The 22814-nt window shown below is 45.8% G+C and overlaps 1 protein-coding gene across 3 annotated transcripts in view; it reads left to right on the plus strand.

The window, feature by feature from the left end:
* Window positions 1-3368: 3368 nt before the first annotated feature.
* Window positions 3369-22814, plus strand: part of LOC127004057 (dual oxidase maturation factor 1-like) — a 63623-nt gene continuing 44177 nt past the window's right edge. Inside the window, exon 1 of one of the 3 annotated variants that reach the window (XM_050871341.1) lies at window positions 3369-3551. The gene's annotated coding sequence lies outside the window, so the exon portion shown is untranslated. Of the gene's footprint in view, window positions 3552-3682; window positions 3850-22583; window positions 22603-22814 lie in introns of those variants that run through there. The other 2 variants (XM_050871340.1, XM_050871343.1) reach the window with 2 other exon arrangements.

The raw sequence follows: 22814 nt of genomic DNA on the forward strand, positions 1-22814 counted from the left end.
GATAAGTTTTTTTTTTTTTTTTTTCCTTCTTTTGGTGCAATTTTTATGGGAACAATTAACGTGGGATTTTCCTCTCGGCTGCCGCTGCTATTATGTCTTGCGCCACCCAGGAGGCAATTGGGTTTATGTAACGCCATCACCTTGAATTTCTCCTTATAGCAGCAGTATAGCTCCAACATTACGGGTTAATACATATATTTTTTATACCTATATCATTACTATTATTATTATTATTATTATTATTATTATTATTATTATTATTATTATTATTATTATTATTATTATTATTATTATTATTATTATCCTCATTATCATTATTATTCAAACCAACTTGTTCACGGAAATTTGCAACTTCACATCTTAGTGGCATATTGTCAGCATTACTTCTTGAATAGTTGCTACATTCTTCGCATTTCAGATTCGTGGAAAAGTGCAAGTAATGGTCTGAAAACATCATCAGATAAAGCTCTTAGGAATTTTACAAAGCATTGTATGAAAATTTTACACTATTATTCTGAACCGTTTCCTCATTTGTTTTACGTTAAAGTGGCTGGAATAAGAGCAGAACTAAATATGTATGAAATAAATTCGTACATGAGAACAGTAGATAATGGCAGAGTCGACGTAATGACTGTGTTCACGTGATAACGAGAGCGCCGTGAGTGCAGAACAGTGACTGTCCACCAGACACACGCAGCATTCTTGATTATCTATTATGGCCAACAACAAATTTATCGTCTAAGTTTTTTTGTTTTTTTTTTTTTGATGATTTAGGACAGTTTTGGTGTGCTGAATCTAAAAATCACATTGGTTTTGCTCAGTCAGGTCAACATTTTTTTTTATCTATCGCCACCTGATTTTTTTTTTTTTTTTACACGTACGGGTATTTTCTATTTATATGAGGCAAAAAAAAAAAATCTTTAAATAAATAAACGAATCCTATAGAATTTACATGCTCCAATTTTTTTACCAACTGATAGTTTTTGTATTCTGTTGGGACGGCAGTCCAGGTTCACCAAGTACCCGTGCTTTATGTGCATGTGGGATAGTAGGGACAAAGCTCAGCATTACACGAAGAAGGACTGGCCAGTACGGGAGGAATTGGTGCCTTGCAGAGCAGGGAACGTCATAAACAACCCTCTGGTGGACAGAGACAGGATACTCTTCCCACCGCTGCACATTAAGCTCGGCTTGATCAAACAGTTCACCAAACCTCTGGACAAGGATGGCGGCTGCTTCACTTACTTGTGCCACGCTTTTCCAGGATTGACCATGGAGAAATTGAAAGCTGGCATCTTTGACGGTCCTCAACTCCGTCAGCTCATCAGAGATCCAGAGTTTGAAAACTCAATGAACGAAGTGGAACTGGAAGCGTGGAAGGCTTTTGTTATTGTCGTGAAGAACTTTATTGGCACCAAGAAAGCCAGGGACTACGCAGAACTTGTCACCAATATGCTGACTGCTTTCAGAAACCTCGGATGCAACATGAGCATCAAAATGCAGTGCTTATTCTCACATATGGATTGTGTCCTGAGAATCTGGGATCGAGCGACGAGCAGGGGGAGAGATTCCATCAGGACATGAAAGAAATGGAGACCAGGTATCAGGGACGCTGGGATGCAGTCATGATGGCTGATTACTGTTGGACTCTGAAGAGAGACATCCCTACCGCTGAGCATTCTAGGAGTTCGAAGAAACGGAAGTTCATGCCCTGAATTTTGAACAATGATGACATAATCTCCAATTTACATGTACTTACCTTTATCAATGTCTTCTATTCAATGTACACTTATCAATTTATGTAACATTTGTTAAATGAATTGTGATAGAAAATTATTTTTTTATCTTAAAAACCTACTTCGGATGAGCAACATTAACAAAAATCAACCGAAAATGTTAAAAAATGTAATCGATTTAGTTATAAGATTGGATTTTTTTTTAGATCGACTTAGCACAAAACCTTGACCTGATCGAGAGAAACGGGTGTCATTTTCGGATTCAGCGGTGGAAATTTGCCCTAAATCAGTTAAAAAAAAACTTAAGAGAACTTATAAAAAAAAATATTTTTGTAATCCATTGTTTATTTTCGTCTTTTCTCCCCCTTTGCCTCAGCGACTCCACGTTACTTTTTCCTAAACGTGTCTTACGGCGAAATACTTCTATTTTAAGCATTTCATACACAGCCCATTTGAAGCCTCTAGGGAATGCTAATCCGTGTGTGCCTCCCTCCGCTTGGTATCGAGTTGTCTGTCTGTGAAGTAACAAAACAGCTGCCAGACTAAACCAAGAACTGCTCTGCGTTACTGGGGGGCAGGCTATGTAATGGGCGGCCCACGCAGGGGTGACCGACACGCCCCACTCCCTCCCTACTCTAGCCTTAGAAAACTGAGTGATTTGTGTATATTTCTAATCCTAAAGCGTCCTTATTTTTCCATATGACGTTTATTATTATCATTTTCTTATCATTATTGTTATTTTTACTTTTTTTTACTTCCACTACTACTAAGACTAATAATAATAATAATAATAATAATAATAATAATAATAATAATAATAATAATAATAATAATAATAATAATAATAATAATAATTCTACTATTACTTCTACTACTACTACTTCTAATACTACTACCACCAATAACAACAATCACCACCACCACCACCACCAGTACTACTCTTTCGTTTCCATTCCAGAGGGAGAAGGTTCTTGGTAATGGCAGAGCGCAGGAACTAATACTCTTGCTCTCCTTTTGGGCGGAACCTCGGCGGTCGTTCATTACTATACAAGGTGAGAAGAGATCTGCATTCCTGCCTGAGCCGCGGAGAAGACTCGCTTCCTCCTCGCTCTGATTACCCTGATGCTATGGGAAAACACACACACACACACACACACACACACACACACACACACACACACACACACACTCTCCTCCTCCTCCTCCTCCTCCTCCTCCTCCTCCTCCTCCTCCTTCTTCCCACCCTTCCCCCGCTGAAGGAAACACAAGGCCTCGTGTGGTCTGGCTGGTCTGCTCTCACTCGCTTCCTCACCTGTTTCTCCTCCTCCAGTAATTACTTCCCCATACTTCCTCCCGCCGCCGAGTCTTCCGGGTCTCGCGCGCTTGTGTAATGGCCTAGACTGGCCTTGTTTGCCATTTTGCCGCCCTTGAAAACACGCAAAATATGTTAAAAGAGCATCCCTCGCGTGTGACTGAAGCGTGATTGAAAACGAAAGCGAGCATGGCAGCGTCGAGGAAGTACGCGGATGCATTGCCTGCCAGTGAGCCGCGGCACCGCACTTTCTTTCTAAGTGAGAGGCATGCCGGGGCGGAGGCTCGGCCCAGGAGAGAGTTAGTGAAGCTCTGGTTGTGGTGACGGCAGGTGCGTGGCGGCGGCTCCCATGCTTCAGTTGTGCTATTTATTGCCCTATTTCTGCTCCAACATGGCCCCCTGTCACCGTGTCCATCGGTCAGCGCCGGCAGGAAGGCTGTGAGCGGGTGGGGGGCACATTGGCCAAGGAGCGGCACGCGGCACAGCACTCCACCGCAGCCATGGTGAGTCATGGCCCCGCCGTGCAGCCTCACACGCGAGGGAAGAGGTGCTGGCGGGGCTGTGGTGGCAGAAGAGAAACAGAGATGGGTTTCCTTGTAGCTTCCTGTGGGTGTGGGACGCCGAGGTCAGGAGGCGGCCTGAATGGCGCGATTGGCTGGGAGAGCAGCCTTCCGGGCGGTGAGCCGCGTGTGTCCTTGGACAACTCGACCGAAGTATTAAATCCTGGCAGGACGAAGAGCACTCGCAGTGTAGCTTCAACTGGCTCTGTGTCGTCAACAGCGTCGCCAGGATAACTTAAAAGTGAGTTGACCTACTTAGTGGCGTGGCGTGCGTAGCCCCTGTGCGTGGGACTGACGAGCTCACGACGGTGTTTGGTGTTGGTCTGTGTCTTTTGTGTATTGCTGTGTATTGGTTTTGCTCCTTTAAGTGTGTGCATCACGGCAGAAATGTGTTGTGGCAACGATGTTCGTGGATTACTCTCTGTGGAAGCATCGTGACGGCTCTGCAGCCTGTCCACGAGACTTGAGTTTCCCTCGCTGGGGTGCAGCGAAAACCAGTCGGTGCACTTTCTCATGGGCTGCCGCTATGTGTTTGTTGGTCAGTGCGGCGGACCAGCGTGCCTTGGAGTGCTCTGCCTTACTTCCTTGTTTACCGTGACACAGCTCCCCACGTGCCTCTGTGGATATGCAAGCACGTGCGTGCGTGATTGTGTGTGTGTGTGTGTGTGTGTGTGTATCTTCGGTGGGCGTGGGCGGCTTGACGTGGGGCGTGACTTAGAGGAAACTTACGAGCCGCTCAGCGCGTATGATGCCCCGCGCCATGAATGAGATGAGCCTTTCATGCCCACGCCCTCGCCTTATCTCTCGGGGAAAAAAATTATATAAAGGTTTCCTTTCATTTGGCGATGTATTGCATATTAATGTACTCTTTTGCTATATTACCTGTGGGAGGTTGGCGAGGGAAGTGATGACGGTAATTGTGGTGGTAATGTAATGCGATAATGTGGTCGTGCAGGTGTAGTTGTGATGTCGGTTGTAGTGGTGTGGTGGTGCGGAGGTGGAGAACATTGAGGGGGGGAAGAGCTCGGTGAAGGAAATTATCCGACCCAGCCCTGTTTGTGAATTGCCTCACGATGACCAAAGATTAGGTGTTACAACGCCGGACGGTGCTCGGACCGGCGCTGAGGGGCCAGTTTGACAGATACAAGTGACAGCTGTGGCAGTGTGTGTAACCACCCGCCGCGCCCCACCCCGCCCCGCCCACCCCCTTTGCGCTGCTTCTCCGTCACCCTTCAGCCTTTCAGTACCTCAGGAACCAATAGAGACTAATCACAAAGTCCTTATCCCGATGATCCCTTTGGGCAAACAGCGAGAGGCCGTTACATGTCTCGTTTGTAGTGTTAATGTTCCCATCGCCTCAAGGTGTTGTATGCTGCTGATGGCCTGACGTGACACTCTTCCACTGTCCTTGAGCCCAAAGAAGGTGGTCACACACTCGGGTTGGGGGTTCTGTTCACTAGAATTGACCCTGTTATAACCTCGTCATCATCTTGCTAAATGCCGCCTCCTCGCACGGAAAGTCTTCTCCACGTTCATGCACGTCCCCGAGCTTGAGCCTTTGCGTGGTGTTCCCGTCATCATCGTTGAGGAGACAGCGGTGACCCCATTAAAGTCATGTTAAGTCACGTTAACAGCTGCCGCCTCGTATGGAAACTGCAATTGCTCACGCCTCCCAGCTGACTCCTTTGATCGGTTTGATCAGCATCGTAGAAGAAACTACTTTGACTCCGTTGCATGCATGTCATTAACGTTATTTATTACCTGCCTCCTTTTATGGAACTGCTCAGCTGCACGCACCAACCCCAAACCTGAGCCTCTGGTTGGTCTAGTGTTCCTGTCAGCATCGTGAGGATAGCTTTTTTTGCTCCATAACAGCCATGGCATCGCATTAATAGCTGCCTACTCGCTTGGATCGGCCTCGCTGCACACACGTCCCTCTGGTTGGTGTGTTACTTCCTTCAGCATCTTGAGGAGAGTTTCTTAATCATAACAGCCATGGGATTACATTAACATGCAGCTGCCTCCTCGCTTGGATCGGCCTCCCTGCACATACGTCCCTCTGGTTGGTATGTTACTTCCTTCAGCATCATGAAGAAGCAGTTTCATGCATGGGAAACGATCGTACAAGCTGATTGACTTAGACTGAAGGCCGGGCGGGACCAGCGTGGGAATGATGCCATGAGGGCGGCGGTGACTGTGAGTGCCGAGTAAGTGCACCGAGGAGGCTTGCGTCACCGGCGACAGCGGGGCAAGAAAACAGGAACTAGTGGCCTGGTTGGATGCTGCCCGAGGGGGTCTGAGACAACGTGCACTGCTGACGATGTGTGTGTGTGTGTGTGTGTGTGTGTGTGTGTGTGTGTGTGTGTGTGTGTGTGTGTGTGTGTGTGTGTGTGTGTGTGTGTGTGTGTGTGTGTGTGTGTGTGTGTGTGTGTGTGTGTGTGTGTGTGTGTGTGTGTGTGTGTGTGTGTGTTTCCTCATTTACAAGTTCTATTCATATCACCGGAGAGCTTCGTTGATAATACTAGAGAGTACTTTTAATGGTACTGGAAAATACCTTTGATAGCTCCGGAGAAAACATTTAATAGTACTGAAAATTACTTTTGACAGTACTGCAAGGTGTCGTGGGTAGCGGCGCCAAGTAGCTTCAAACAGAGAGAAGGAAGGGAATCTAAAATGCTCTCCCTCTCACCCTTCATACTTGTCGACTTTTTGCGGGCCCTAAACTATACTTCCCAGAACCATTGTCGAACGAAGAATGATATTTTACGCTGGAGTAGAATGACGACCACTTTTCCCTGTCCTCTAGCATCGAATATATTTATCAGCAGGTGCTAAGGTGGTGGAGTTAACATGTGTGTGTATAACCGCTTGCAGGAGTATTGATATATATTATTATATGGATAGATGCGTTTATGACGTCATGAGTGCGAGTTATAAGAGAGGAGGAGGTGTTAATGCATAGAAGAAGATGTGGGATATGGAACTAAGGACCTGGGTTTGATGTAAAGGCCCGAGATGTGGGTGATGTATAGTTCCTCACGTGGTAGTAACGGTGGTGGTGGTGGGTGAGCGGTGGATGCATAAAAAAGGGAAAGTCTTGGTCTGGATATGTGGATGTGGGTTTCGAGACTACAAACTAAAGAAAAAAGGAACATCGTTATGAGTAAATAAAACAATACGGCGGCAAACTACAAAAATGAAAAGCAGATGATAATATGAAAAGTGAAATAGAGAGAGAGGGAGGCGGTAAAAACATCCTTTCTCTCACTCTCACTCTCTCTCATACCTTAACAAGTCCCCCATTCAACCGTCACACCTTCTTTGACCACGACCAGCATTCCTTCTCTTCCTGCTTCATGGCTGTCAGGGCTGCGGGGCACGGAGAACGGATGGGCGGGGCGTGGGAGGGCGTTGGCGGGCGGCTTGGGAATAGTGTATATACTGTATAGTTGAGGGTGCGTGGGTGTCAAGGATGTGGGTTCATGCACGGGATTCGAAGTGGGTACGTATTGATAAGTATGTTGGTGGATGAGTCTGGGCTAAATGAATGATGTTTTAGAGCTTTGATCCGCTTGGGAATTTCGGTGGGAATAAGGATGTGTGGATTCCATGTGACAGCAAGAGAAGTGTGGTGGGGTGTATAGGATGTGCAATGGAGTGGTGTTGGAGGATGCGAATGAGTAAGAGGAGGATCTAGGAAACTATCTTGGTGTGAAGGCTGAGTGTGTGGTAGATGAATAAGACGTGACGTGGCGGTGGTAGTGGAGAAGGATATGAATGAGTTGTGTTTTGAGAATGTGGTCTGTGAAGGGATCAGGAAGAGGGGGACCATAAAAAAAATCGCATGGTGTGAAAATGCCATGTTGGTGAATCGATACAGCATGACATTGGCGACTGAACTGGAGGATGTGGAGGAGTTGGGACACGAGAATGCGGACTTGGATTGTTTTAAGAAGAAGCATAGATGGAGACAGATTTTGGGACTAAGGTTGTAGGTGGGATGTGAAGGCGAGTGTTGGTGGTTGCATAAGTGGGTGTTTAGGTATTAAGGAATCTGGCCTTGTATACGTTAGAGGCGTTTGTAGAAGTGTAAGGCGTAACGAGGTGGGACTAAGAACGTGAAGGATACTATGAACGTGAAATTCAAACATATTGGCACGAAGAGGATCAAGAGAAAAAGCAAGACGGTGAAAGAAGGTTTGAATGAGTCAGAACTTAAGAATGTGAACGGAAGGTATTGGAAAGAGGAGGATCAGGATATAAAACAGACAAGGTAGTAATGGGAGGTTAGAATGTGTTAGAACGTAAACTGAAGGTATTGAAATAGGAGGATCAGGATAAAAAGAAAAGGTATAAAGCTTGGGATGAATTAGAGCTTAAGAATGTGAACTGAACGTATTGAAAAGAAGCCAGGATAAAAAGAAGTTTGAATGAGTTAGAGAATAACAATGTGAAATGAAGGTGTTAAAAGGAGGAGAATCAAGAAATATAAACACTTGTATGAAAGCAAATATAGACTCTTGGTAGGAGACGAGGGAAGGAAGTTAAGATCTCAGGGAAGGAATAGCAAGAGGGCGGTTTGGGGCGGGGCTGATTCCAACACCAAGGCTGCTGATGTTGCTGTTGTTGTTGCTGTTGTTGCTGTTGCTGTAGTTGTGGGTGAGGGAGGCGCGGGTCCACATCCTGGTCTTCCTGTCTCATGTAGATAGCTGTTCAAGCGAGGAGATGTATGTGTATTTTTCTCTTCTTTCCTCCTCGCATCCTCCTCTCCTCTTGCATCTCTTCCTCCAACCTTCGATCTGCTTTTATGTCGCAGTCTCTTCAGCCTCGTTCTTTTTTTGCATATTCATAAACTTCTTTCCTCACATCCTCTCTTCTTCCATCTTTGTCCTATCTTCATTTTTCTTTCATTTTAGTCTTCCATCTCGTGTTCTCATATATCTTTACAATCTTCACTCCTCTTCCGCTCAAATTCATTTCATCCCTTTTCCTCTCTTCTTCACCCGTTTTCCTTTCATCTTACCTCCCTTCCATACTCACTTCCTCTTCCATCTTCGGTCCCTCTCACCCCTCCTCTCCTTCCATCTCCCTTCTATCCCTCTTACACCAAATACTCTCATATCCCTCCACCTTTCCCTCACGCCCACACTCTTCATCATTATTTGTTCCCTGTCTTACGTTCCATTTAGTTCCGTGTTTCAGTTTCACACTCGGTAGTTCTAGTCCAGATAAACACTATTCTTATCGTTTATTTTCTCGTCCTATTTCTGTATTGTATTGTTTTGTGCCCTGGAAAGATGCACACCTCTTTTTTTCTTCATCTCTCTCTCTCTCTCTCTCTCTCTCTCTCTCTCTCTCTCTCTCTCTCTCTCTCTCTCTCTCTCTCTCTCTCTCTCTCTCTCTCTCTCTCTCTCTCTCTCTCTCTCTCTCTCTCTCTCTCTCTCTCTCTCTCTCTCTCTCTCTCTCTCTCTCTCTCTCTCTCTCTCTCTCTCTCTCTCTATCTATCTATCTATCTATCTATCTCACTCATTCATTGACAGGCCTCCAAATCTACCTTAAGTTTCCTTTTCTCCCTTTCTACTTATCTATCTATCTATCTATCTATCTATTATCTATCTGTCTATCTCACATATACATTAGCAGGCCCTTTAATCTACCTTACCCTTCTTCTGTCACCACCAGCATCCTCCCATCCCTACCTCGCTCCGCCATTAAGGAGAAGAAAGCCTGAGCGAGCGAGGCCTGGGGATGACGGAAGCTGTTTCACGTGTCCTTGCATTAAGTTTATTTTTAGACGGCAATTGGCGGCGTATCGTTTCGTTTCTTTTCCTTTTCTTCCTCTTCTTAACCCAGCTCGATTGGTTGGTTGTTGCTGTTGTTGGCTCGTCCTTCCCCTCTGCAGGGTAAGAAGGTGCTGTGTGTGGAAATCTCTGAAGTTTGGTGTCTTATTTCAGGGTAGTTAAAAAAAATAATTTTGATGTATGGCTAGTCACATTTAGGTCTTAAAGTTGTATATCGTCACCTTTATGAACAAACTGCTTAAGTCTTTTTTTTAGGAAATCGGAAAGACCCTGTCAAACTCTAAATTATCATATCGGCAGAAATATTTAGGCCAACTCAAAAACACTCACACCCTGGCCTTACCCCAAAATCTGGAAATCGCTGAAAAATGACTGGCAGTTTCTTTACGAGGGTGTTGATATGGTTTTAAATGAAAATTGGAAGCTGAGGTCTATGAGCATCCAAATTTTTAACTATCTATCTCTATGTATTAATGGATCAGGCGGGTTAGCGCAGGAAAGATGGCGGCTGTGTTGCTGGTACTCACATCTGCATTTTTACATAATATTTGGGATCACTCTTCGGAAAGCTACTTTAGTGGGCGTGGGCGCAGGTGGGAGGGCCGTCAGGGGTGAAGTTACCATAATGCGTCGGTAACCTTGGGACTGCGCCGGCATGCCTTCTGTGGTTGTGTCCGTCGTGGTCGATGACCCAGCCGTGGTAGGCGTCACGGCACGTTGCTCTACACACAAGAATGGTGCAGAGGCGGGTAGCAGAAGCAGCAGGAGCTCGTTAAGGGTGCCTTTTAAGGCGTGAGAGGAGTGCATATTCATGTCACTTCGTACAGTTTCAATATTCTCGGTTTCTTGGTTTCTTCTTTCTTTCTTGGTTTCGGATAGCAGCCATTCTTTGTTGCAGTTTCAAGCAAACTTCAGGATGGGTGAGTGTTGTCTTGTGAATGTCCCGAGTCTGCAGCACTTAAGCTCTTCTCCCGCCAGTGTTATCAGTTACAGTGTCTGACACGATGCACGAGCGATGTCCTTGCGGCAGCGGGAGCGTGTAGGCAGAGTAAATGTCTGAGAGTCATGAAGTTGACACGACGCGGAGCGAGTAACATGAGTAGGTAGGAAGACACCTGCCGAAACGGGCGTAAGCTACTCCCGGTGAGGTATATATGGGGAAGCGAGGAGGGTGCTGAAGCCCTCCAAAGATCCTTCCCATGGCGATGCTTCAGGCATTTTGCTTCAGCTCGGTGGGAGAACCTGAGGATGTATTTTTCCGATTTCCCGTGGAATGATTACTGCTTCCATGAGAGAGACCCCTCTGTGTGTGCCCAGCGCATCACAGAGGTGATTGTCTCTGGAATGGAGGCACACATTCCATGTACTTTCTCTACTTCTCATGCTAAAAACCCTTGGTTTAATTACGCTTGTTCTCGTGCTATCCAAGATAGAGTGGCAGCTCACAAAAGGTACCAGAGCCTTCGCACTCCTGCTAACCATGATCTTTATATTTCTTCACGGAATCGTGCCGAATCTATTGATCGACTTACCAAAACCTCTTTCATAAATAGAAAATGTCAAAACCTTGCTTTTTCTAATTCTTCCCGAGATTTCCGGCATCTAGCTAAAAACATCATTTCCAACTTCACTTCTTCATATTTCCCTCTTCTCCTTAACCCTGACGGCACCACCGCCGTCTCATCTATCTCTAAGGCTGAACTCTTCTCTCAAACTTTCTGTAACAACTCCACTCTGAACGATTCTGGGCATATTCCTCCTACTCATCCCCCTTCTGACTCCTTTGAGCCTATTATTAAGATTCTTACGAATGATGTTTTCTATGCCCTCTCTGGCCTCAATCCTCAGAAGGCTTATGGACCTGATGGAGTGCCTCCTATTGTTCTTAAAAACTCTGCTTCCGTACTGACACCCTGCCTGGTCAAACTCTTTCGCCTCTGCCTGTCAACATCTACCTTTCCTTCCTGCTGGAAGTACGCCTTCATACAGCCTGTTCATAATAAGGGTGACCTTTCCTATCCCTCAAAAAACCGTCTTGTTGCTTTATTTTCTTGTCTATCTAAAGCTTTTGAATCAATCCTTAACCGGAAGATTCAAAAGCACCTTTCTACTTCTGATCTTCTATCTGATCGCCTGTATGGGTTCCGCAAGGGGCGTTCTACTGGTGATCTCCTTGCCTTCCTAACTGACTCTTGGTCATCCTCTCTTAGCCGTTTCGATGAAACCTTTGCTATTGCGCTGGACATATCAAAAGCCTTTGATAGGGTCTGGCACAAATCTTTGCTTTCCAAACTACCCTCCTACGGTTTCTATCTTTCTCTCTGTACCTTTATCTCCAGTTTCCTTTCTGACCGTTCTATTTCTGCTGTAGTTGACGGTCACTGTTCTTCCCCTAAACCTATTAACAGTGGTGACCCGCAGGGTTCTGTCCTATCTCCCACTCGCTTTCTGTTGTTCATTAATGGTCTTTCCAAACCGAACTGTGATATCCATTCTTACGTCGATGACTCTTCATTACTTCTTTTAATAGAAGACCCACCCAACAGGAACTGAACAATTCCAGGCTAGAGGCTGCAGAACGCTTAGCCTCAGACCTTACTATTATTTCCGATTGGGGCAAGAAGAATCTGGTGTCCTTCAACGCCTCAAAAACACAGTTTCTGCACCTATCCACTCGACACAATCTTCCAAACACCTATCCCCTATTCTTCGACAAAACTCAGCTATCACCTTCTTCAACACTAAACATCCTCGGTCTATCCTTAACTCAAAATCTCAACTGAAAATTTCATATCTCTTCTCTTACTAAATCAGCTTCCTCTAGGCTGGGCGTTCTGTACAGTCTCCGCCATTTCTTCTCCCCCGCACAGTTGCTTTCCATTTATAGGGACCTTGTCCACCCTCGTATGGAGTATGCATCTCACGTGTGGGGGGGCTCCACTCACACAGCTCTCCTGGACAGAGTGGAGTCTAAGGCTCTTCGTCTCATTAGCTCTCCTCCTCTTACTGATAGTCTTCTACCTCTTTAATTCCACCGCCATGTTGCCTCGCTTACTATCTTCTATCGATATTTTCATGCTGACTGCTCTTCTGAACTTGCTAACTGCATGCCTCCCCCCCTCCCGCGGCCCCGCTGCACACGACTTTCTACTCTTGCTCATCCCCTATACTGTCCAAACCCATTATGCAAGAGTTAACCAGCACCTCCCTTCTTTCATCCCCTTCACTGGTAAACTCTGGAACAGCCTTCCTTAGTCTGTATTTCCTCCTGCTTATAACTTGACCTCTTTCAAGAAATGTATCAAGGCACCTCTCCACCCGAAACTGACCTCTCTTTTGGCTACTCTTTACTTTTATCTTTTATGGGAGGGGCGAGTAGCGGGGTTTTTTTGTACTCTTTTTGTTGCCCTTGAACCGTGTCCTTTGATGTAAAAAAAAAAAAAACAGTTATCCGCCGTGTCTTGCCATTTAACGGATCTTGTCGCGGTTTCCATGCGCGACCACTCAGTAAAGTTGCAAGCAGTGTTTATAGCTATATATATATATATATATATATATATATATATATATATATATATATATATATATATATATATATATATAGAGCTGTTTTTATATATATATATATATATATATATATATATATATATATATATATATATATATATATATATATATATATATATATATATATATATATATATATATATATATATATATATATATATATATATATATATATATATATATATATATATATATATATATATATATATATATATATATATATATATATATATATATATATATATATATATATATATATATATATATATATATATATATATATATATATATATATATATATATATATATATATATATATATATATATATATATATATATATATATACACACACACACACACATATATATATATATATATATATATATATATATATATATATATATATATATATATATATATATATGATGGTCGGTCCAAGGCTTTTTTCCAGGTCCTGATGGTCAGGCGCAGGCGAGTGTTTATAGTGGCGCCATCTTGCATTGGCTCATGCTGCCTCCCAGAGCTCATCTTTGATCCTAGAATCTAGAGTCCGGGTTGATAGGTGGTCTTCTGGACAGCATGTGGGTAGTTTTAAGCCACTCGGCAGCGGCTGAAAATCCCAGCTTGCACCAAGTGGATTGAACTCGCGTCCTCCTGAACACGAGGCCGTTACTTTGACGACTCAGCCACTATATATATATATATATATATATATATATATATATATATATATATATATATATATATATATATATATATATATATATATATATATATATATATATATATATATATATATATATATATATATATATATACACACAATGAGTGTGTATGCGTGTGTCAATAGGCAAGATTTGACATGGCCCCTGCCGTGGTCACCTCATCCTTAGTGATCATGAAGGGAGTCATTTACCCCGAGGTTTCCGAGTAGCCAGTCACGGGCACGCTGCCCCTTGCTAATAATATGTTAATGCATCCCCTGTGATGGACGGAGTCATCAGAGGTGTGTAGGGGGTTCGATCAGAGTCTGGTTCTTATATGCGAGCATGTCCGTTTCGTAAATATAATTTATTCTATTGAATGTCCCAAAATTGCCAACTCCACAGTCCACGCACATGTGCATCGGATGCAAAAGAATATCTTGAAAACTTTTCTCTCGACCTTGATAAGCTGAACTTTACGAGGCGAGACGCGTTGTTTGTGTCACGAGACAACACTCACTCGTTTGGGGTGGAAACAGTGAGGCGGCACACCGCCACCCCGGCTCCGCCCTTCCCCACGTGTCCTGGCCTCGACCCCGCTCAGGAAGAGGCCTTCGGCGGCGTAAATGAGAGGAGTTCACCATCAGAAGTTTCTTCACCGTGACAGATCACCGCCTTACTCACCGTCGCAGTAGCGAACCATCTTGTCACTGGGTCTCACCACCAAAGGACCGACATAAACCCTTCGCTACGCACAACAGTTCCCGTACGAGGCTACTATGTTTTTGTGTTCCAGGATCCATCATCAGTGTCTTCTGGAAAACCGCAGCATCCGTGATCACAAAAAAAAAGACAAACTGTAGTCTGGAGCTGACGAGGAGGCGACCACCAGCGCCGCCAGTCGAGTGGAAAAAAATCTTTCCTCCTCAAGTGTTGCTGAGTCGCGCTCCTGCTGTGTTGTGCCGCTTTCTTTCTTTTTTTTTCACGGCACGCGAGTCATTGCTTTATTTTCTCTTCTCTTACGGTCTTTTTCTCGGCGTTCGTGCATGAATGTTATTGTTACTTGCAATGCAGCGTTGTGGCTGAAATTATACGTCGTGTGTGTGTGTGTGTGTGTGTGTGTGTGTGTGTGTGTGTGTGTGTAATTCACCACGGCCTGATCACAAGTTGGACTCGCAATCGCCAGTAAGTACCCGACACGAGCAAGCTCATGCTCATTATAGTCGATCTCTGGGTATTTCCTGGACCTCACACACCACACACCCCATCCCCCTTGCTCAAGGGGGGAGTGTAACCACTCCTAGTCAACGGAAAGAATCCGGTCTGAGGGGGCTCGAACCGCCGCCTGTCAGACCGTGAAGCCTTGCAACGCAGCGCTCTAACCGATTGAGATACCGGAGCGGAGTGTGTGTGTATGTGTGTGTGTGTGTGTGTGTGTGTGTGTGTGTGTGTGTGTACAAGCTTACCTGCCTACACACACACACACACACACACACACACACGCACGCACACACACACACACACACACACAAAAAAAAAAAAAAAAGTCATCATATATTATTACTATATTATATTTTTTGCACTTCGTCGCCCACCGGGAAAGTCACGTTGGGCGTAACCCGAAAGGACACAACCACCTGCACCACCCACGGCCACGCACCGAGAATTAACCAGTTACCTGTGCTTGGGAAGGACAGGAAGGGGAGGAAGAGAAAGACAAGCTGGAGGTGTCCGCGAGAGGAAGCCGTTTTCCACGCAGCTGCCTCGAGTAAACACTGCCCGCTCGCCTCTCCTGGAATCACTTAATTATCTAACCGCCTCGTACCTTTGTCCGTGAGGGTCTGCGGCGCGTGTATCCCGTCTGACTGTTTATATTCCTTCCCGTAAGGTATTTACTGGAGGTTTTTCCTCGAAATAAAAAAAAATTATAGACGTTCTTTGCAGTGAAGGAGACAGACACCATAAACAAAAAAAAATTTAGAAAACAAAAATGTACTCCTGGAAAGAAAGACAGATGCCGACTGAGAATGATCAGGGTGTAGGGTATCTTTTTATCTTATTTTACGGTATAGGAGAAAAATCAAACGCTAAATAAAGATGAATACAACAGTTCCCGTAATGTGCTGCTCCTATAAAGAAAACAGAAGCTGAGAAGAAGTTATAAAGCAAAAGTGATCCTGTAAAAAAAACAAGCCGAAAAATAATCAACAATTTGCAGAAGTGTCCGGATACCTTTTTATTTTACGGTATAGAAGAAAATCAAAGCACTACATTTAGATATATACAATAATGGCCGTCATGTCCTGCTCCAGTAAAGAAAACAGAGGCAAAGAAAGAATGATCAACCTAACTTTCAGAGGTGTCATGATTCTCGTAGGAAGGCGCATTGGACATCGCCTCCTGTTCTGCGACCCCGCCCCGTGTCCTCGCACCTCCCCCTCCTCCCTCCACCTGAGAAAAGCAGCGTGTCATTCCCTGATGCTGGAAACTCTCCCGAACAAGTATGAGAGGGAGGCTGCGGCGCCGCGTCCGTGCTCCCACACTCCCTCACGCGACGCACGCAGCCAAATGTCAAGCCGTCACGCGTTGGCTGACACACTTCGCATGGGTCCATTTCGTGGACGGCAGATTGATTGAAAAAGCCTATCATCCCCACGGGCCTCATCAACACCCACTCACCCGCCCCCTCATCTACCCCTCCCACACGCGCAAACACTTCGCCTGGGTCTGTTTCGTGAACGACAGATTGATTGAAAAAGCCTATCATCCCCACGGGCCTCATCAACACCCACTCACCCGCCCCCTCACCTACCCCTCCCACACACACACAAACACTTCGCCTGGGCCTGTTTCGTGGACGGCGGATAGACTGAAAAGGCCTATCACCCCTTCATCCACAGCCTCACCCACCCACCCACTCAGACCTCCCTTCCCCCCCCACACACACACGTAGCAACACACACACACACACACACACACACACACACACACACACACACACACACACACACATACACACACACACGTACCAGCACACACAATGAGCAACGCGAACCGAGTCGATTATGTATTGTTTCCCGCTTTCCCTTGCTTTCCTACGTATCTAATTTGGGCTTTTCCGATGACACTTTCTTCTTACTCATTCATTCTGATTGTCTGCATCTAGCCAGTCATTTAGGTCTGTTGGACATTTTTTTCTAGTTACTGTCTTCGCGGTGAGCAGCAACTGGGTTTGTCAGTAACAGTAATATTGCAATACTACTGGATGTCTTTTTATCGTGAAGGAATCGACTGTATTTAAGAACCCTTGGATAGGTAAAGGGGAGAGAGCGCCATACATTGTCACCTACAGTAGTATATACGACAGGGAGGAAGCCAGTCTGTTAGAGATGATGGGACCTCTCAGTCTACCTCCAGTCTGTGTGTGTGAGGCCAGTCTGTTAGGAATTGTGGGACGTCTCAGGCCCAGTTTCACAGTTCCCCATGATTGGTTAGTAATCTCCCAAACCAATACCAGAAGCTTCGAAATTTCCACGTATAGTGTCTGGTGTTTATATTTAAGTTCACAAATTTGATGAAACTATACAGGAAAAGTCTTGTGTATTTAGTTTGGCATCGAAGACCTCACCATGTTGGACTGTATGGGATTCTATAGTTTGGTTCAGGCTGTTACGAAGACTGTATTGGACTGTGAAATCGGCTCTCAGTCTACCCCCAGTCTGTTAGGGATTGTGGGACCTCTCAGTCTACCTCCAGCCTGTTAGGGATTTTGGAACTTCTCAGTCTACCTCCAGTCTTAGAAATTTTGGAACCTCTCAGTCTACCTTCATTCTGTTAGTAATTGGGGAACCTCTCAGTCTACCTCCATCCTGTTAATAATTGTGGGACCTCTCAGCCACCAGTTTGAGCTCTTTCTACTTGTTCCTATCGACATAACCTTCAACATTCTTACCTCGCTTGGGTGCCACGCTTCGGGTCACTGGGTTACATTTTGCATAGTCACACAACAACAAATTGCTTTTCCCACCTCTCCCTCCGCCAGTGTGCCAATAACCAGCCAGACACGAGTTTAAGTGTTGTTTGCAGCCAGGTATGTGGTCATGATACTTTTACGCTGGGAAGGAGAAAAACTTGTAGCCTTTGTGTGGGAATGAAGGTTAGGGAAGCGGGGAGAGGCGAAAAGGAGGTGGAGCAGGTGGGTGGGGGTGTCTAGTACGTAGGTAGAGCAGGTGCATTTACATTCGTGGTCGTCCAGGCAAACTCAAGGCCTCCCACAGTCTCTTGTCTAGTATAATAAACAGCAGGGGAAGGATGTTGTTGTTAGTGTGGCCGACGGCAACGCTGGGGATGGTACGAGATGCAATGTCTTGTTTGTTTTGATCTTGTCTCGTGTCCTTATACTGTGTTCTTTATGTATGCGGGGGAAGGGTAGAAGGTGTGTGTGTGGAGGTTTTTTTTTTGTGTGTGTGTGTGTGTTTGTGTGTGTGTGTGTGTGTGTACTCGCATGGTTACCTGGCTGTGGTCGCGGGTCGTCTGACACAAGATAAATCCACATCCTTCCTCCCCTACCACCTCCCTCCGCCCCTCCTCTCCTTCCCTCTCGTCCCTCCTTTCCTTCACCCCCCACCACCCGCTGCTCACAAGTAATTGGCAGGCCATTCTTGTCACCTGCTCGCCACGTCCCGGCGGCGGAAGTCACGCTCACACAACAGACACCTGCACAGCCCCACGGAAGGACAAACACAGACTCAGCCTCCTCAAGAAACAAGGAAAAGGAAGTTCTTGCTTTAAATCTATTTCCTGAGTGAACCGAGAGGCTGTGTGAATACCGTTTTCGTCCCTTGTTATCTGTGTCTTGGGAACAACGTAACACGGAACACGACACTCATAAGAAATGCTGAAAATTGATACTGATAAAATACAATAATACTGACACAGGGAAGTCCTTCATTCTGCCCGGTGCTCTTCAGGAACTGGGGATTTTGAGGAGGTTTGTCATAATATCGCGTCCCCCCCTCCGCCCCTCCCGCGCTCCACAGTAATGCGTTAATGTCAGTCGCCGCGTCGTGAGTCACGTGCGCCGGGTTAAGGAACGCCGCGTGGAGGCCGTGGCCGGGTCCCGTGACGGCTGGGAGTGTCCTCTTAACAGGCGTGCACCGCGTTTTGCTTGGCGTTCAAATTGTTAACAATCTCTAAAAGCTGAAACTCTAGTTGGATTTTCAGTTCATTGCTTTAAATTTTCACTGGACTTTACTGAACCTGTATCATCTTGAACGACCTGACACCAATACCAAACCGACCCGCGCGTCTGTCAAGTGCTGAGATGACTGTGTGTGAGGAGGACAAAAGCTTCAGGCAGGAAAATTTCGGTTTTGTGAATCCCTGTAACGGGAGATTCCTCGTCATGCCCGCGGGATTCCGACCACGAGTCACCCTGGCGCTCGGCAGACCTTCAATAGCCTTTCTCTCAGCCTTTCGCCTGCCACACCACCGCACGCCTCGTCAGGGGGGAAGGAGGCTGACGCTGTGGTTCTCTTTGTTACGCATGGACTGGGAGACCCGCCACGAGCACCATTAAGGCAGTAATAGACCTTGAATGCGCCTATAAGAATGCCCTGTTGTCACCTCTAAGGCTGGAAATACACTTGTTGATATACGAAGGAGATATATAATTAAGTTGTGAAGACGAGCGCGCGCGGACACACACACACACACACACACACACACACACACACACACACACACACACACACACACACACACACACACACACACACACTTAGTTGTTATAGTCTGAATTTGTACCCTTTCCTTCCTCTTCCTTGTACCCTGGTTCGTGTGTGGAGGACTGGTTTCCCGCCCCCCTTGCCTTCCCTGCCGCCCATCCCTCTCTCGTCAAGCAAGGGTGAAGGGCCTAAGTCTGCACGTGGAGTTTGAGGCTCAGTGACACACACACACACACACACACACACACACACACACACACACACACACACACACACACACACACACACACACACACACACACACACACACACACACACACACACACACACACACACACACACACACACACACACTCACACGCACACGGAAGTCTTCAGATGTTGCTGTGAGGGTTTTTTTATATCTCTTCTACTTCGGTGACCATCAAAATAAGCACAAGAAAACCAAGACAAAAAGTTGATTGTGTGATGTCAGTAAAGAGAGAGAGAGAGAGAGAGAGAGAGAGAGAGAGAGAGAGAGAGAGAGAGAGAGAGAGAGAGAGAGAGAGAGAGAGAGAGAGAGAGAGAGAGAGAGAGAGAGAGAGAGAGAGAGAGAGAGAGATGTATACCCACACATGTCCACGTGCTCGCCTTCAAAAAAGCCTAAAAAAAAAAACTCCTGTCCTGAGCCTCTCCCAGATCCACCCACCAACTACCCCTCTCACCTTATGTCCTAACTCGTTTCCGCCACAAACTCCGGCCAGAGGGGAGAGGGAGGAGGAGGAGGGGGAGGGAGGCAAGACGGTGAAGCAATATAAGGGATACGTGAAGGGAGTCCCGCCACGCCACGTCAGCCGCTTCGAAATCTTACTAATGGGACTGTCCGCGGAAGTGTGCGCGGGAGCGAGTCTTTGCTCTAAAAACGAGGCCCTGATAAAGGTTAAGCAAAAAAGGGCCCCAGCTGGGAGGTGAGAAATCTGACTGCATGGCTGACTGGTTAGGAAGGGACTGGGAGGGGGAGGGAGAGATTGGCAGGGTTGGGAAGGGGCTGGTTGGGTAGGGAAGGGGCAAGCTGGGTAGAGATGGGGGCTGGTTGGGTAGGGAAGGAGCTGGTAACTTGGGGCTGGGGCTGGCGGGTAGAATTGTTGTCTTTTTGTAAGGGGGAAGTCCCTGGGAAGCCCTTTGAGTGTGAGGTTGTGTGTGTGTGTGTGTGTGTGTGTGTGTGTGTGTGTGTGTGTGTGTGTGTGTGTGTGTGTGTGTGTCACTTGTTATTCTTCCACTCCATCTTTTTTCTCTCCTCCTTCTCCACCTCCTCTCTCTTCTCTTCCTTTTGTTTCTTATTCCTTTCTTGTTTCTCGTTCTCCTCCTCCTCCAGTTTTTCATTTCTTTCTCGATTTTCTATTCTTTATGCTCCTCCTCCTTTTCCTGTTTCAGCTCCTCCTCCTCCTCCTCCTCCTCCCTCACCCACACTGCCTTCCTTTACCCGAGTAACGGTGTCCGCTCCGGGAAGCAAAACAAAAACTTGCATTTATAATCGATTTTCTGACCCTACGTTTATGTTTTCTCCTTGTTGCGCGACCTTTAGTGACTTGCGTTTTGTTTTTACGTACGCTTGGTCAAGAAAATTGCTTAAACCTAATATATCAGAGCGAGGAAAAGCAGGCAGCGACATTTGAGGTGCTACGAGAAGGCCGTCCGTGGGTTGTTCAACTAGAAAAAAAATAGAAAAGAGAAGGGCGGGACATGGCTTTAGGGGGCACTAGTCTGTACCTACCGCCGCTAGACGAGAGAGACGGAAGAACAGCATTTGGCTAGATAGGTTTGGTATGTGTACACACTGGCCGCCTACTTGATATTCTGACCCTCGTTACTTCCTATTACGCTCGTTGCCTCAGCTTACCCAAGAGAATAACAAGACAAGCAGGGCAAGGGATTCTCTACATGCAATCGACGCACCCTAGTGTTAAGCAATGAAGAAGGAAAAAATACATACACACACACACACACACACACACACACACACACACACACACACACACACACACACACACACACACACACACATAGACAGAGAAAGAAAGAAAGAAAGAGAGAGAAAGAGAGACAAAGACAGAGACAGAGAGAGAAAGGATATAGAAGATAAAAAAAGAGAAAGGGAAAATTAAAGGAAGGGAGTAAGAGTAAGCGAGAGGTGGGAGAAACATTCATACACGGTAATGTACACACCGTTAGTGCTGACCCCGACGAGCCGAGGTGTGTGGGAAAGGAGGAAAGTGGTGGCGGTGGAAGGGGGGGGAGGGGGGAGGCGTTGGTCGTTGCACAAGACAGATGCTGAGTGACAGAAGGTGTTACTGCCCCCCTCCCTCCCTCCCTCCCTCCCCCACCACCACCGCTCATCTTAGTCATTATTTTTGTGGATGGGAGAGGGGGGGAGGGACTAAGGAGGACGGTGACCCGGGCCTGAGTATTCTTCCACAAGGGGATACAGAAAGAAAGAAAATGAAAGAGAGAGGAAGGAAATATCTCCCCGTATTGCAGATTTACTGTAGCACGGAACCCCACAATACATACAGAATTACGAGAAAATGAATACCAAATTAATCGATCTTAACTTAACCCAAGATCACTGGACTGTCTTTAAAATGCACATGAAGGTATAGAATGCACGAAACAACACGATATATAAAAAGGAACGAGGAAATATATGATACCAAAACAATCTATCGTGACCTAGCCTGAGATCGATGGACGGATTACAATGCACATCAGGTTATTTAAATCGATGGACGGATTACAATGCACATCAGGTTATATAAATGAGTCGAGGCGAACACACAGTAGGAAAGATATTATTAGCTCTCAGGGTTGTGCTGGTCACCCCGAAACAATATGACGGGAGCAGTAATAGGAAAGACATTGTTAGCTTGATGTTTGTACTGATCACCGTAAACAATATGATGGGGAGCAATAATAGCATATATATTGTTAGCTTGGATGTCTGTACTGGTCACCGCGGACAATATGAAGGTGGCATTAGTAGAAAGAAGTCATTGTTGTTGGCTTTGATCATCGTACTTTAGGCAAACAAAGAAGAATAAGAGTGATTGATGGCAATGCTAATGACGTGTTTTTTCTCCCTCTACAGGTAAGCATCGTTGTGTTGTGTTGTGGAGGGATGGAGGGGCGCCGCGGGGCTCCCCAGGTGCGGCCCGCCAGGTAAGTGGGATGGGCAAGGGGAGGGAAGGTTTCTCGTAAAGGAAATACTATTTTTAACCATGTTGAACCACTCTTGCATAATATAACGCCTTCAAGATGAACTGGGAACACCCCGTGAGAGCCTGTGCCTTGCTGTCCTCTGTTAAGTACCACAGTAAGGACACATATTTTTTTTCTCAATGGTACTTGACTCTTGCATCACACAACGCCTT

The sequence above is a fragment of the Eriocheir sinensis genome, chromosome 27 (assembly GCF_024679095.1).
Source record: "Eriocheir sinensis breed Jianghai 21 chromosome 27, ASM2467909v1, whole genome shotgun sequence".
NCBI lineage: Eukaryota > Metazoa > Arthropoda > Malacostraca > Decapoda > Varunidae > Eriocheir > Eriocheir sinensis.